Source organism: Canis lupus, chromosome 9, assembly GCF_048164855.1.
Source record: "Canis lupus baileyi chromosome 9, mCanLup2.hap1, whole genome shotgun sequence".
NCBI lineage: Eukaryota > Metazoa > Chordata > Mammalia > Carnivora > Canidae > Canis > Canis lupus.
Window position 1 is genome coordinate 34,047,504 of NC_132846.1, and position 17,823 is coordinate 34,065,326.

The 17,823-nt window shown below is 39.7% G+C and overlaps 1 long non-coding RNA gene across 1 annotated transcript in view; it reads right to left on the reverse strand.

The window, feature by feature from the left end:
- The window catches only part of LOC140639405 (uncharacterized), a 47,372-nt gene that overhangs the window by 23,431 nt on the left and 6,118 nt on the right, over nucleotides 1–17,823 (reverse strand). Inside the window, exon 2 of the long non-coding RNA XR_012036138.1 lies at nucleotides 12,328–12,433. This is a non-coding gene — a long non-coding RNA (uncharacterized lncRNA). The remainder of the gene's footprint in view (nucleotides 1–12,327; nucleotides 12,434–17,823) is intronic.

Here is a 17,823-nt window from a genome sequence, read left to right on the forward strand (position 1 = left end):
ATACAACTGTGAAAAGATCACTGCAATCAAGCTAATTAACATATCCATTACCTCTATATAGGACAAATATCCCCCACTTTTCGAAAATTCTCCACTTCACTTTTAGGAAATACCTGCATTAGTACCTGTTTTTGCTAACCAGAAGAAACGCAAAGATTTTTGCTTTTATGGGGAAAAAAAAGGTGAAAAGTGAAAAGAGCACTCAACATTTGTTTTGCAGCGAGACCTTATAGTGGCAGTGTGCACCCTATAAGAAGCAAGAGTGGCCTGATCAGGCTCTTCTCTGGGGCCTACACTCAGCATCTCAGCATCAAGCTGCCATAGCTTTGAACAGTGTCTGTGAGCATCTGTGCTTTATCTCAATTTATTTTGTGCAACCATTAGTAAGATGTGTCCTAAGGTATCAGAAAAGCCTTGAGAGAGTTTAGCTTTCAGGTCTGAGGATGCTCAAAATTTTTAAATATGAATTCCTCATAATGCTTCTTTGTTTTATGCCTTTTTAGTTTACAAAAGATTTCATAGGAAAGCTCTACTTTCATACAGCGGGAGGAACCATACTAGTGTGTGTGTGTGTGTGTGGTGAGGCAATTATTGTTTTTTGAGTTGTTCTGTTGTGGGACAAATTTCTTTGACATAATATTCTAGAAATAAGGTGGTTATGAGTGATCAGGTAATTTTTAACTACATGAAAATCCCTAATATAATGATTGTCATTCTATAAAACAAAGCTATTTCCATTTCCCAGTAGATGGCCATAATAAGCCACTTGTATTTTGTACGTACACATGCTGTGGCATATCTGTGATGGAGAAGCCAATGAATGGTGGCATCATCATTGAGATTTCAGCCCATCTTTTCAGAAGAGAATGGGGCATAGGAAGGATAGGGGAATATAGTGAGGACCACTACTGGCCTGGATAAAAACTGCTCTGTGGATTAAAAAAAAAAAAAAAAAAAAAAAAAAAGTTGACTCTTCTGGGTGTATGTACTGCATGGGCACAGGGCTTATTCAGAATTGGGGCTGGATTTGAGCTCCCATTTGTCCCCTCAGCTGGATGCCCTTGTGCAACAAACAGCCCATATACATAAATGTAGTTGAGCAGAATAGAAGTATTACAGAACTTAAAAAGGAGTAAATTCAGAGACCTCAGGTTTTTAAAGCACTTCTAATAGAGCTTTGTTGATGTGGTTATATCCAGTCCTAAAAGAAAAAATAAATTTTACACTTATTTAAAGTCCCTGATAATAGCTAAACTTAGGAGGAAGCTTAAATGGTTCTTTTCCCAAGTAGATAGGTAGAAGAGAGATGAGTTGGGCTGAGTCACAACTAACTAGTTCAACTGATATTTAAAATTGGTGGGTTCTTAAAAAAGATTTTATTTATTTATTTGGGAGAGAGAAAGTGAGAGAGAGAGAGGCAGAGGGAGAGGATGAAGCAAGCTCCCCATTGAGTGGGGAGCCCAATGCAGGACTCAATCCCAAGACCCTGGGATCATGACCTGAGCCGAAGGCAGATGTCCAACCTACTGAGCCACCAAGGTGCCTCTAAAATTGATGTTTAAAATGTGCCAGGCATCATCTTTATGTGGTGCTACAATGAGGAATCAGCATGATTATGTGAATGTTTTCTGTGTCTTTTAACAAAGCAGGATTGAAGGACCAAGACTAGGGATACTTTTACCTCTTTTCTTTTTCTTTCTTCCTTTTTTTTTAAGATTATATTTTGAAGCAATCTCTACATTCAATGTGGAGCTTGAATTTACAACCCCAAGATCAAGAGTCACATACTCCAGCGCCTGGGCCAGCCAGATGCTCTTCACTCTTTTCTTTAGCTTCTTTATTCTTACCTGTCATTCAGGTCTTCAATGTTGTTGTTGTTGTTTTTTAAAATATTTTATTTATTTATTCATGAGAGAGAGAGAATGAGAGAGAGACAGAGAATGAGAGAGGCAGAGACATGGGCAGAGGGAGAAGCAGGCTCCATGAAGGGAGCCTGACATGGGACTTGATCTGTGGCCTCCAGGATCATGCCCTGGTCTGAAGGCGGCACTAAACTGCTGGGCCACCGGGGCTGCCCTTCAATGTTGTTTTATCCCCTGACTTCCCACCACTCCACAGAAACACTTAGATCTCCTCTTTCTTTCTTGTTGATACATCAAAATCCCAAAGAATGAAAAAATAATAGCTATTCCCTCTAATGTTTCTGCTATGGACAACCTCACACCCCTTTCAAAATCTTGGGAGATTCAGAGCCCTGCAGGTGACAGATGGGGCTCCAGATACTTGGTGGAATGGTAGGAGAGAAGAATGGAAGGGAGAGAAAGAAGAGTCTAGCATCTGTCTGTAGGTGGGGCTAAACAGACCAGCTGGAGACCTCCTCAGTACCCATCCTATGAGAGAAAGACCTCCTCAGGCTCCTTCAGGTCAGCAAATGTTTATTCATTGCTTACCATATACCAGACCATGTGCTGAAAAGTGAATAAGAGTTTCTGCCTTTAAGGCACCTGGGTGACTCAGTCAGTCAAGTGTCTGCCTTCAGCTCAGGTCATGATCCCCAGGGTCCTGGGATTGAGCTTCATGTTGGGCTCCCTGCTCGGTGGGGAGCCTGCCTCTCCCTCTGTCTCCACCACTCCCTCTGCTTGTGTTCTCTCTCTCACTCTCTTTCTCAAATAAATAAATAAATAATCTTAACAGAAAAAAAAAAAAAAAAGAGTTTCTGCCCTTAATGAGGTTATGGTCTAATAGGAAAGTTGAAAACATGACAGAGAATTTCAATCTAATGAAGTAACTACTGTGGGAAAAGTATGTAGAGTGTGCTGTGGGAGACGGGCAGGGGCTGCTTCCTCCCACTTTCAGGTTCTGGAATGGAAGGCTCTTTCGAGTCTGTTCCAGGGACTATCCTAGCTGGCTCTCTATGGAATCTACCTCTCTGGCTTTATCCCTTGTCAGTTTCTAGCTCTTCCTGGTTTACTATGTAACCATTCACTCTCCTCTCTCATTAGTTTTCCAACACTGCCATTGTCTACGCAGGTAGATTTTCAGTGTGGGTGTTTTTCTCCCATTTATAAATCTGGAAGACCTCTACTCCAACTTTAATACCCACCTCAAAAGTTATCTGCAAAGCTTTCCCTGAAGCTCCAAGGCAGAGTTGCCTCCTTCCTCTTTTCTACTCCTTGCTTACTATTTATACTTCTATATTTACCACAGTGCACTCCTAAGATAATATTTACCACAATTTTTCTGTGTAAATATCTGTTTTTCCCATTAGACTGAGCCCTTAGGACAGAAGTCATTCATCTTTGTTTCCCCAGGGATTAGCATCTCCAATGGCCCTTAGCTCTGTAACTTAGTATTTGATGGATGAATGATTATTTTTAATATACTATGGAAACACTGATGATGGAGTTGTTCACTATGTTATTCACACTGAATAAAATATTTGAAGCATCATGCTAACATAGTAAATAGGCCTTTCTGACATGTGAGAAGATTTGAAGTGGCCCAGGACAGAGCCCTGAATTATAAGATGCCACCCAGAATCTCAGATCTTTCGTTTGGCCATCATCTCAATCTATGTCATGGATTGTTGAGTGCTTTATAGATGACTGAGTCAGGAGAATTTGCTTTGATTAGGTTTTATTTAAGTTAATTGTTCTTTTTCTTTTAAGATTTTATTTATTTATTCATGAGATACAGAGAGAGAGGCAGAGACACAGGCAGAGGGAGAAGCAGGCTCCTCACAGGGTGGCCGATGTGGGACTGGATCCTGGACCCCAGGATCACGCCCAGAGCCAAAGGCAGTTGCTCAACTGCTGAACCATCCAGGCATCCCAATTATTCATTTAGTAATCAGATATTTATTCAGTATCTGTTATGTTATTGAGCTTTGTTCTAGGTGCTTGAAGTTACAGTGATCAACCACAATATGTATGGTTGAAGAGTCTATGAAGAACCCACTAGGATAATGGTTCTCAAAGTGTGCTCCTTAAATCAATGGTATCAACATCACCTGGGAACTTATTAGGACTATAAGTTCTTGGAACCCGTAGACCTACTTCCAGACCTACTGAATCAGAAACTCAGGCCAGGGGAGTGGGGTGGGGGCTGGGAGCAATAATCTTATTTAAGAAACATTCTCCGTGATTCTGATACCAAAAACCAATAGCCCAACCCCATGCTAGAGAGGCCACCTGTGTCCATAGCTTCCAATGGGTCTGATAGATGTGCCCTTCCAACAGTGCTCTGCCTTGGGAAATGAGTATGTGTGAACAGCATCAGTGGTGATCATGACCTTGGTTTCTGCTTGGCTTAAGTCAATGGGAAGGAGAGGAGAAAAATAAAGCCAGGGTATTTATAATCGTGGCTTCTTCCCTGCAATGTGATCCCAGGCCAACTGGGTTCCTCAAGTCAAAGCCACTATTCCTCCTGAGGACATTTCCTCTGCAGCTTTTTCCCAGCCTCTGGTAAATTAGCTTTGTAAATAAGCCCTTCACAAACTATTTTGAATGTCTTTTCTGTTCTCTATCAGAACTCCACTATTCAGGTCAGGTCTGATCTTCTGCAGGCCAGGACCTACTGCACCATTTGACATGGTGGATACAGTGCATGTAGACATAATTTTAGGGATCTATGAAAATGTTAAACATTTTTTTTAATCAGAAAAAAATTTGATATAATCCAGAATGGATTATATTTTTCCTTATATTGATGTAATTATAAAATGGAATTTTGTTTTTTAAATTAATTAATTAATTAATTTAAAAGATTTTATTTATTCTTTCATGAGAGAGACAGAGAGGCAGAGACACAGGCAGAAGGAGATGCAGGCTCCATGCAGGGAGCCTGATGTGGGGCTCTATCCCGGACCCCAGGGTCATACCCTGAGCCAAAGGCAGACGCTCAACCGCTGAGTCACCCAGGTGTCCCTAAAATGGAATTTTAAAGTTTTTTTTTTTTTTTTTTTTTTTTACTGCAGGAAGAGTCCCACAACGTCCCACAAATGTAATAAAGTGGCCCTGCTGCATTGTCTTGCTAATTGATTTTCTTGCCTTCATATTATTTGCCCCTCAATTCCTCTATTCCACCCACAAAGCACTGTATTCACATCTACACTTGTGCACATGCTTAGAGACACATACACATATTTCCCCTCTGCATTCATTCTCTACTTTTCTCCATTTCCTCCATTCCTTGCCTGGGAGGGAGATGGAGGCTGACCTCTGCAAACTACATTATTCAGATTCCTTGTTGGATGGCTTCTCTTTGGGAGCTATGAATAGGAGGCATCAGCAGAAGATCACACGGCCAGAGGAGAGAGAAGTCAGAGTGTTTGCTCTCCTGGCACCCTCTGTGCCACCCATGGGTAGCAGTGGCTGCACTACTCTACCTAAGGCCACAGCTTCTGCAGCTGAGCTTCCCACACTCCACCCCACCCCCACCCGCGGCCAACCGGTTATCCCAGCCACTCCTTGTCTTCTTTCACTCTAGGACAGAATTTGGCTTTTCACTGATGCAGCCCAGTGGCTCCTCACCATCCCTTGTTGGTTTCCCTTAACCCTTTTTAATAGCCTATGTAAATAATTTCTTCATTAACATGCATAGAGCTATTTTTAATTGATAGTAGAGACCCATAGCAAGTTTGATTTGTTCATGTAACACAGTATCACAAACATTTCCTGAGGTGTCTGCAAAGTCTTCCTAAGGACCACTTTGTGGCAACACAATATTCTACCTTAAGGTGTACAAGAATCTCTTGATATATTTCCCCTTTGCTCTCCGGCTTGACTCACTTTTATTTATTTATTTATTTTTAAGACTTTGTTTATTTATTTATTCATGAGAGACACAGAGAGAAAGAGAGGCAGAGACACAGGCAGAGGGAGAAGCAGGGTTCACGCAGGGAGCCCGACGTGGGACTCGATCCCAGGTCTCCAGGATCAGGCCCTGGGCTGAAGGCGGCGCTAAACCGCTGAGCCACCCGGGCTGCCCTCGACTCACTTTTCTTTTTCACATCCTTTATTTCCATTATAGACAGACGAAATAAACATTCTCTAGGTGTAGATTTTTATTGTATATGAACTTTTACTCCATTCATATTATTTTTCTTCTAGATTCTGATACTGCCTTAGAGCCACAATTTCTAACCCTTCTGAATTCTTCTATAGGCAAATAGTTTTACTCCCTCCTGTTGGAATGTATTTACACTCAGATGTCAACAGACATTTGTTTAAACTATTCCTTCCACTTGAAATACTCTCTTTTTCAGTTTTTCAAATGTCAGTTTTCCTTCCTACTTAAGTTAAAGATGTCATTCTCTCCTCTGAACTAACCTATTCAAATGATTTGTTTGGTAATTAGTGATTTTTGGATCATGACCTGAGCTGAAGGCAGATGCTTAACCAACTGAGTTGCCCAGGCGCCCCCTTATTGTTGTTTTGAAATGTAATTAAAATCTTTTAGGTTGGGATCCCTGGGTGGCGCAGTGGTTTGGCGCCTGCCTTTGACCCAGGGCGTGATCCTGGAGACCCGGGATCGAATCCCACGTCGGGCTCCTGGTGCATGGAGCCTGCTTCTCCCTCTGCCTGTGTCTCTGCCTCTCCCTCTCTCTGTGTGACTATCATAAATAAATTAAAAAAAAAAATCTTTTAGGTTATTTAGCTTCAAATATAGTACTATCTTTTCTTTTCCAACTTGATTATTAATTTCTTGTTGAAGGAATTATTTTCTTTTATCACTTTATGTCTCCTGTGGGGACTTTCATGCAGTAGTTGCATAATGAACATGTATTGATTTGAAAAATATTGGAGCCCCATATATAAGAGACTGACTTTCAGAATCCTAGTGTAAGTAAAGTTGAGTTCTCTGTCCATTTCTCTGACTACAAACTGTAATTTCATCACGTGGCGCACAGATTTCCAGTACTGTTTAGGGATGTTATTGTTCTTATGTGTTTCTAAGAAGGGAAATGCCTTAAAAGTGTTTATATCTCTCTAAGCCAAAGTGGAGCATGTGCATGAGAAAGAAGTGCCTCCACAGTGTAGATATAGAAGGAAAGATTAAGGGGCACCAGGGTGGCTCCGTTGGTTGAGTGTCTGACTCTTGATTTCAGCTCAGGTCATAATCTCATGGGTCCTGGGATAGAGCCCCATTGGGCTCCTTGCTCAGAAGGGAGTCTGCTTAAAGATTTTCTGTCCCTCTCTGCCCCTTCCCCCACTCACTCTCTAAAATATATAAATAAATCTTTTAAAAAATAGAAATTATAGAAGGAAGAGGCATGGTAGTAATACTAATGGTAATAGTAACTCAGTTTCTGATTAATAGTAACAGAAATCCTAAGTCATCCCATAGCATCTTGCACATTTTCTTTCTTCATAGCATGTATCACATCCAAATACATTCATTTTGTTATTTGCAATAATAATAAAACCTTCCTTACCCCAGCAAAGATATATGCTATATGGGGGTGAGGACTTTTTTGGTTCTTGTATTCTATAACTGTATTCCCAGTCCTAGAATAAGTCTGGCATGGAGTAGGCACTCAAAAAAACAGTTGTGGAATAAATGAGTGAATGGATGAACATTTGTTAGTATTCCACAGTTTTCCAGATGGTGTTTTAAGGGCTTGCATTATTTGTCACTTAAAGTCTCACAACACTCTATGACATAGGTACTGTCCCTCAGAGGAGGAAACTAAGGTTCAGAGAAGGTAAAGGCCTCCCATGGTCAGAAATCTAGTACCTGGGGTATGTGGGACTTAAATCCAGGCAGTCTGGCCAGGAGATCACACTATGATGAATTTTATTTAGTAAAATACTGTGAAATAACAACTAATATTTGTTAAAACTTATCAACTATTGTCACATCTATTTCCTTTTTTTCAAAAACAATATTTTATTTATTTATTTGACAGAGAGAGAGAGAGAGAGATTGCACAAGCAGGGAGAGCAGCAGAGGGAGAGGGAGAAGCAGGGAGCCCTATGTGGGACTGGATCCCAGGACCCTGGGATCATGACCTGAGCCAAAGGCAGACGCTTAACCGACTGAGCCACCCAGGTACCCTATCACATGTATTTCCTTTTTTTTTTTTTTTAAGATTTTATTTATTTATTCATAAGAAACACACAGAGAGAGAGAGAGAGAGAGAGAGAGAGATAGGCAGAGACACAGGCAGAGGGAGGGAGAAGCAGGCTCCATGCAGGAGCCTGACGTGGGACTCGATCCTGCATCCCCAGGATCATGCCCTGGGCTGAAGGTGGCGCTAAACCGCTGAACCACCTGGGCTGCCCCTGTAGTTCCTCTTTTGATAGCATTCAGTGATCTGAGCTAATATTATTATTATCCCTACTTTACAGATAGGAACACTGAGAAATGATTTGTCAGAGGTCACAGTGCCATTAAGTGGCAGTTCTGGGAATTAAACTCTGATCTTCTGAGTTCAAACCTTATCTCTCTCCCACTCCTGGTAACCACCATGCTGTGGCTTAAATGTGGCCAGAGATCCCAATTAATGGCTTTAGACATACATAAGCTCGACTTAATTAGTCACTAAAAAGCCATTGTATTAGTAGCCAGCAATAAATAATTTTAATATTCACTAGTTTTGCTTTAGTAGTTACTAAGTTTTTAGTAATAAAAAATTGCACAGAAATTCTAAATTTGGAAGCACAGCCCCCAAGCATTTATCTTAGAGGAATAGGACAATAACAAAATTGTCACTGGTAACTTTTACAAAGACTGCACAATCATTCATTCAGGAATGCTCTGTGGTAGGTGTGTGATTCATACATCAAAAGAGATATACGTGGAGATCATACTTATTGTTGTCACATTCACTTACTTACTCTTAGATACTGAGTCTTATTGAGTGATGGCAAATGACTCCTAGGTGTATTTTCTTGACAAGGTAATAAAAATTATAAACAGGATTCTAAAAATTAGGACTCATTGCATGAATGTAAAGAAAAGGCAGTAGTAACAGTAAAGGTCACTGAGGTCGGAGAGATCAGTAGGTTCCAGGAGTCACTGAAGGACCGCAGGGGCTGGGATCCAAAGATACTTGGAACAAAGTACTGGAGGGTGGTTAGTGGCAGGGGCAACAGGGGAAAAGGTGGCAAGACAAGATGGCATAAACTTCACAATTTTCAAGGTGGAGGAGGATGATGAGGGTTGATCTAGAAGTGACTTAAGGAACATGTCAACCTCTTCAGGGTGGTGGATGAAGAGGCATGCTCTACTTGTGGAAGGCAAAAAAGGAACATTGCCACTTAATGTCCAGGTAAGATGGTGGAGTAACTGTTCTTAGAGTGGAAGATACAGAATATTTCGCTCTATGAGAGAAAATCTGAAGAATAGCTGAAAATGACTGGGAAATCTTAGGACCTGGGAACTGAATATGATTCAGCATAGTAGTATTCGCATTAAATAGAAAGATACCATACTCTAACATGCTAAGGAGGCATATGCTATTGTCCACTCAAAAGTCTTACTTTTCATAAAGCTTGTATAGTTCATACTGTACACCAACTATTTAACATTCAGATTCATCCAAGACTCATTTTAAAGCATGAGAACCTGCCCACCTGCTCCTCCAATCTGCCGAGATTTCCCCTTTTTTATTTTTTGAGATTTCTTTTCTTTTTAAGATTTTATTTATTTTTTTGAGAGAGAAAGAGACAGAGAACATGAACAAGGGGGAGGGGCAGAGGGAGAAGAAGACTCCCCGCTGAGCAGGGAGCCTGACCCAACCTGGGACTCCATCCCAGGAACCCTGGATCATGCATGACCTGAGCAGAAGGAATGCTTAACCGACTGAGTCACCCAGGTGCCCCTGGTTTTATAGATTTCTCTTTCTAGGAGCTTGTATAACATTTATTTTTTATGCCACTCACTTGGAATTTACCACTCTTAGAGTCTTATTTTTTTTTTTTAAGATTTTATTTATTTATTCATGAGAGGCACACACACACACAGAGGCAGAGACAGAGGCAGAGGGAGAAGTAGGCTCCATGCAGGGAGTCCAATGCAGGACTCGATCCCGGGATCCCGGGATCATGCCCTGAGCTGAAGGTAGCCTCCCAACCACTGAGCCACCTGGGCTGCCCCACCCTTAGAGTTTTATTTTTTATTTATTTATTTTTTTACCCTTAGAGTTTTAATGATAGTTTCAGTTCATACGCATATAGGCAATTGTGTTTATTCATAGGAACCTGTCTTGGTGAGTACCTGCCAGGTGCTTTTCCTTAGAGCCATAGTGCTTAGTTGGGGGCCTGACGGAGTGTTACCCAATTGCTGAATGATAATTTTAATTTTGACTGAAGCTGTTGTTTTCTTCATAGCCAGCAAAAGTTGCAGTAAAAACCATGTGCTACAATTTATGGAAACTTGTGAATTCCAGTTCATTCACATTTTTACTTCTGGACGAAACGCAATGAATGTCTCTTTAAGTGAGAAATTTGATAAAGACTGGGTTTTGAGGAAGCATCTCCTCCCCCAAGGAATGGGCTTCCTTTCAGAGGAGATCCCCTTAGATAGCTGCCAAGGTTGCGAAGGCAAACCTTTGCATATACAAATTTGGGTCAATGTGTTGACAGGATGTCAGATTTGTGTAGCTAATGCAGCTTCAGCATGAATATTGAGCTTTATGCCACTCCATTGATGCCCAAATGAACCTGTAGGTGCCTATTTGTGCCTGAGGCTACTGGGGTAGAAAATAGAAGTGGGTTGTGAAAACCTGATCAAGGTCCACAGCCTACCCTTGACCAGTAGGAACTGGTTTTCAGCAACAATTGAAAAGTAAATTCAAAGAGATCTGAATGGCAGAGCACTGATATCTTTTCATCAAATAGTCTGTAATTTCACATTGCAGTTATTTTGCCTCATAGACTTACCCAGGAGTGTTTCAGGAATCTTTACCCTGGCATGAGTCCACAAAAAGTTGCATAAAGAAAAATTTATCTAACCAGCTGACTTGGAGGGACCAAGTCTTTTGTTTTACAAAAGACCTAAAATATTATTTAGTTCATGAAACATATAAATCTAAGTGGGAACAATGGTAAATATGACAATATGTTTTTTTTAATAAAATTGTATTTTAAGGACCTGAAAATTTTGAGATTGATCACAGTAAACTGTAAACGACTTTTATAGTCTTTGAGAGATGGAAGTATAAAATAAGCAACATTCACTAAAAGCCTTCTTTTTAACTCCTTAATGTTCTACTACTTATCTGAGTCTTATCAAGTGCTTCCACTAGTGAGCGAGCATTCCTGCATACATTTACAATAATTCATATGATCACTGATCATAATAATAATTTTTTCATTGTAAGACCTTTCTAATTATCAAAGATTGATTTGGACACAATCTAATTTTATTTGAGTTTTGCTTTTCATTATCATTTTATAAGAATTGACACTATTAGAAAACCATTAGCTAGATTATTTGATTAAGCAGAAGACCTTATCTCCTCATTCAGATAATATAATTTATTTTCTTCACTTTAGTAGAGCACATAGTATATTTGGTACCTAAAGAAGATCATCTTTTTTTTTTAACACTTTCCTTGTCTTATACAACAAAATTATGTTTTTTATTTTTTTAAAGATTTTATTTATTTATTCATGAGAGACACAGAGAGAAAGAGAGGTAGAGACACAGGCAGAGGGAGAAGCAGACTCCCTGCGGGGAGCCCACTGTGGGACTTGATCCTGGGACTCCAGGATCCCGCCCTGGGCCAAGGCAGTAGCTTAATGGCTGAGCTACCCAGGCATCCCACAAAATTATGTTTTATAAAAATCATAAACTGAAGTAATAATAATGTCCAGAAAAGAAACATAGACACTGAATATTTTCTTTTATCACATTTTGTACTTACAGCTGTGCAAGTAAAGGAAAAATGATTGTAAATAAAATAAAGATTAGAATAAAAAATGAGGGGCACCTGGGTGGCTCAGTCAGTTAAGTAGCTGCCTTAGGTTCAGGTCAGGATCTCAGGGTTCTGGGATGGAGCCTCCATCGTGCTCTGTCTCTCTCATATAAATAAATAAAAATACAAAAATGAAAAAATAGATTATTTATTTATGTATTTATTTGAGAGAGAGAGAGCATGCCAGCAAGTGCATGGTGGGGGAGGGGCAGAGGGAGAAGCAGACTCCCCGCTGAGCAGGGAGCCAGGATCTGAGGGTCTATCCCAGGACCCCACCTGAATCATGACCTGAGCTAAAGGCAGAGGCTTAACCAACTGGGCCACATAAGCGTCTCCAGATTAATAATTTTAAAACACATTAATACTTTTTTTTTTTTTGACAAAAGAGGAGATATTAAACTTACCTATTTGTCACAGTAACAAACACTTGAAGCTGAGTCTGTGAGTCCAGGTACAGTGCCCTTGGCAGTTTTCCAAATTAGCTTTCAGTAGCTTGCTTGATTATAAGGCCTAAGAAATAAAAAATGTGCTAACTTGAAATGTTAACACTTAATATTATTAAATATTATTAAAATTTAACAGAAACCACAGAAATTGTTTAGAACTTAGACAAACAGGATTTTTGCAGAGAGGAGTATTTTACTCCTGACATTGTTTGGAATGGTCAGGGCGTGATGATACTAAAGGGCAGATTAGTTGGTAAATATGACAATATTTACTGGTTAGATAAATAAGGGCAGAGTTTAGTTGGTTTTAACGTTAGGCTCCCACTCTATAGACCTCGCTGGTAGCTTGTACCGAGGTCACTGCTTCCACCCCTTCCCATCCCCTACCCCCGCCCCTTCCCTTGACCACCACTGCTTTGCTTTGTAAACTTGTATTTCTATTTTCTCTTGGCATACTTTGGAGTGTAGCTTTCAGAAATAATCTTTTTCAGTGAGTTTCTTTTTTCTAACATGCCTCCTCTCAATATATCAGAAATCTCACTTTTGTTTAGTATTTTTGAATTATTAATTGTCACTCAGAACACTGTATACTGTTTGATGAGACCTAGACCTATAGATAAATACTGATTTGTATTTAGCATGTATTTGTACGTTAGTTTAAAAGGAATAATGCCTTTTTTTAATAAGAAAGAAAGAGATTAAATAGAAGCATGTGGAAACATTCGCAACAATTTTGTGTGTGTGTGTTTGTATTTGCCATACAGAGAAACCAACTTATCGCATCTTATCTCTTTCATGGAGGCACAAAGTAAGAATCCTTCACAAGAGAGCTCTCTTCGTCTCATCTCTTCATCCTAATATATGAGTATACATGGATATTTTTTCATATATTTATCAAGTTTTTTTTCCCCTAGCTGGTACCCCAAACAGTGCCCAGGCAGCGTTATATGATGAATGAGTCTGTTTTTATTTAACACTATTGTATTTTTCCCTCTCTAAAATTAATTCCTCTATAGTGTCTGAATGGGGTTTTTATCAATTAGCTTTCACTAGGAAAATCTTTTCCTGTCTAATATAGAATAATGATTTTTTTCATCTGTCAAGGGGGTTATTAATAAATGCCACCAGTGGGGTTAGAACATTCTCTGGTGTTTGCTTTAGGGGAACAAGGGGATTGTCGGAAATCCTAGCCAAACTGAACCATAATTAGAGAGAAAATGTTAGCAATTAGAACTATACATTAGGCTTTAATTTACTACCATGGAAAAGTCAAGGGTGGCATTTTTATTCCATTTTTAGGTGCAGCCAGATGGATTGCTCATTACAGGATAATTTCCACCGACCCTCTGCATTTCTCAAAGTAACAAAGCAGCTGAGAGCACTGTGCAGCTAGTGGCTCAGATTTTATTTTATTTTTTGTGGGGGTGGAGAGTAGAAGGGGAGGTTAAGTAGTTATCAGTTTCCTACAGTTATTGACATAATTGGGAATCTTTTTATATGTGGAATAATTTTAGGTTAAGAAAACGGAACACAAACACATTAATATAGTTTACTTTTCTATCCTTGCCTAAATGTATCATGCTGCTATATCTTAATAATCTCCATGTTAAAAAAATTCCCTTTTTAAATCTTTCTACCTTTAATTTTCCCTAATGACCAAAATAAATATTATAAGTTATTGACTAAAAAAAAAAAGTCTTCTCAAACCAAAGATCATAAAGTTTCAGTCTAATTCCAGTCTAATTCCTGCAAAGCTTCCAAGTGCACCAGTTGCACTATTATTGAAGATGTGGAGTATCCATCATCATTTTTCCTTTTTATCTCACACTCAAATTGCATTTTCTTTTCTTTTCTTGTTTTAAAGATTTTACTTACTTATCTGAGAGAGAGATAAAGAAAGCATAAGCAAGGGGGAGGGGCTGAGGGAAAGGGAGAAGCAGACTCCCCATTGAGCAGGGAGCCCAAAGCAGGGCTTGATCCCAGTGCCCTGGGATTCTGACCTGAGCTGAAGGCAGTCAGTCACTTAACTGACTGAGTCACCCAGGCCCCTCAAATGGTATTTTCTTATTAACTGTGCTATTCAGTGAATTTGGGGCCAAGAGATTAATGACCATTTAAAGTAAATGTATTTATCTTGAGGTTAACAATGTTGTCATGAGGAAAAAACCTACCTTCTATTTCCTTTTTATTACAATGAGTCAAAATCAGCCACAGCTTCCCTTTTTTTGAAGATATAGTTGAAGATACCTTTATGTTATTTACTTTTATTGTGGTCAATTATATATAACTATATAAAATTTACCATTTTGGCGACTTTTAGGTGTATAGTTTGGTGGCACTAATGCATTCACGCTGCTGTGAATCCATATCATTTCTCTTCAGAAGTTTTTATCTTCCCATGCTGAAACCATGTTTATTAAACAATAACTCTCTTTTCCCCTCTCCCCTGTCTTTGGTGACTACTATTATATTTTCCATCTCCATGCATTTGAGCACTCTATGTATCCCATATATGTGGAATTGTACAATATGTGGCCTTTTGTGTTTGATACTTAGCATCATGTCATCAAGTTTCATCCATATTGTTGCATGTGTCAGAATTTCCTTCCTTTTTAAGACCCAATAATATTCCATTCCAATATTTGATTCCAAAAGTACATATATGCCTTTATTTTATTTTTTTATATGCCTTTATTTTAAATAATTTGCACATATTTCCTAAGGATTTACCTCCATGCTCAAGTTGTATGGGGTTGACATCCACAGACAAAGTTATGGTTCCATCACAGGTGAGGTAGTGGATAAGAAGCGTTGGTGAGGACAAAGTGTCAGGTAGTTTGGACAGAAAAACAAAGGAAAACATCTGATCTTTCCATAAATGACCCTGTTAGAGGACAACCATGCTAGACTAACTCAAGTTATGACATGGAGAGAAAAGCAGTTAATTCTATTTGCAGGTAAATGTTAAGATGGTATTCCTAAAAACATTTTTGCAGCCATAATTTATTACAGAATTTTCAATGGTTGAAAAATTCAGACAACTAGATAGCTTCAATTTTCTTTTTAGACTAAGTTTCAGGGACGGCTGGGTGGCTCAATGGTTAAGCATTTGCCTTCTGCTCAGGGTGTGATCCCGGGTCCAGGGATCGAGTCCTGCATCAGGCTCCCTGCGAGGAGCCTGGTTCTCCCTCTGCCTGTGTCTCTGCCTCTGTGTGTGTGTGTGTCTCATGAATAAATAAATAAAATATTTAAAAATAAAATAAAATAAGTTTCAGAAAAATAAGAAATATTTCCCCCACATTCCCTATTCTACCAGACTTCAGCTAGATTTTCACGCTTCCTACGGAAAACAACAACACAAAAATCCCATACTTTTGTCAACTGAAAATTCTACAGTTCTGCAGCAGTGACAGAAAGCATTTTTTCCTCATAAAAATCCATATTATGTAAGCAAAACAAAACATTACTGAGCTTTTGATTTTTAAATGTTTAGGTGGTAAGTTTATTCAGAGTGCTCTGCAGGGGCCCCTGGCTAGCTCATTTGGAAGTGCAGGGGACTCCTGATCTGGGGTGGAGTTTGAGTCCCACATTGGGCATAGAGATTACTTAAAAAAAAAAAAAAAAAAAAATTCTGCCTAAAGAAAAAGTTCAGTTGTAGCATTTCACCTTTCCTAAGCTACCTTATAGGGGAGCTCTTTAAAAGAAATGAGGGGACACCTAGGTGGCTCAGTGGTTGAGCATCTGCCTTTGACTCAGGTCATGATCCTGGGGTCCTGGGATGGAGTCCCACATCGGGTTCCCCATGGGAGCCTGCTCCTCCCATGCCTATGTCTCTGCCTCTCTCTCTCTCTGTCTCTCATGAATAAATAAATAAAATCTTAAAAAAAAAATAAGAAGACTTCACAGAAGAAAACAGAATTAGGGTTTAACAGTATTTTATATTTCATTCATTCCTTACAAGAGGCAAACCTCTAATGTTTTTTGACTACTGAAACAGTGCCACCTCACCAGTTTTGTTTTTGTTTTTGTTCTTTTAAGATTTTATTTACTTATTTATGAGAGACAGAGAGAGGCAGACACAGGCAGAGGGAGAAGCAGGCTCCCCGTGGGGAGCCCAATGCCCGACTCCATCCCAGGACCCCAGGATCACGCCCTGAGCCAAAGGCAGACGCTCAACTGCTGAGCCACCCAGGCGTCCTGAGGTCACCAGTTTTGAGCTCTCCGTTCTGAACCCAACTGACCTTCCTTCACTTTTCTTTCATTTCTCTTGAATCTGTTCTTTGTTTACATTGGGGACTCTGTTCTCTCGTTCTTTTTCTCCCACCTCTTCCCTTCCTTCTTTCCATAATTATTTATTGAGTGAGAGTTTATTGTGTGCCACTTCCAGCCCTTGGAGATTTCAAAGATTAATCTGACATGCTTCCTGACTGGGTTGAAACTGCTGTCCAGTGCAGGTCTGTCCAGTGGTTTTCACATGGGGTGTCCACTCTCTGCGACTGGGACAAGCTCCCTGGAACCCTGAATTGAGGAGAGTTTGGGGCTCGTGTCTAGTTTTGGTAAGAAAGGGTGCCAAGATCAATTAGTGCTGTCCGCCAATGGCTCGGGAACAAAATAGTTGAAGTGTGTGCCGTGCCCTTGCCAACTTCTAATCCAAGAGAACCGAAGTTTTCTCCACATGTTTTTTCCTCCATTCAACCTGACCCTCAAATTGAGAACTTTTTTTTTTTAAGATTTTATTTATGTATTCATGAGAGACACAGAAAGAGAGGCAGAGACACAGATAGAGGGAGAAACAGGCTCCATGTAGGGTGCCCAATATGGGACTTGATCCCTGAGCCAAAGGCGGATGCTCAACCTCTGAGCCACCTGAGCATCCTAACAAATTGAGAACTTTAAAGGTTGCTTTAATGATCATTCTAGTATACCTCACCTCTTTCTTTATGTTTTCACCAAGTGCCCATCACATCATTCCCTAAATTGTGTTCACTGCCAATTAATTTCTCTCTTTTCTCCTAGGCTATCAAGTTTTGCTAAAGACACGAAACCAATCTGATTCAGTTCACTAAAAATTTATGCTACCAGACTTCCTCTGGTTCTATACTCTTTTTATTACTCTCTTGGAGATTCACTAATGACTTTCCTATCTTGGTTGTTTAAAAATGTTTTTCATATTTTTGAAAGTTACTGCTTAATCTTCCCTTGCCCTTGATCTCCAATGATCTTGCCTCCTGCTTTTCTGAGAAGTTCAAGGCCATCTGAAAATCTTCAATTTCCTATTCCTTTCCTCAGTCTTTTCTATTTTCCTTTATCCATTGCTTCTTCTGCCCTTCTATCCCAAAAGAAGAGGTATTGCCTTTATTTCTAGTTTGAAACCAACTCATCCAGGACTTTTCTCTATAAGGTCTGTTCCCTGTAACTTCTCCTTGAAATTCTAAATTCCCTTGCCATAGGTTC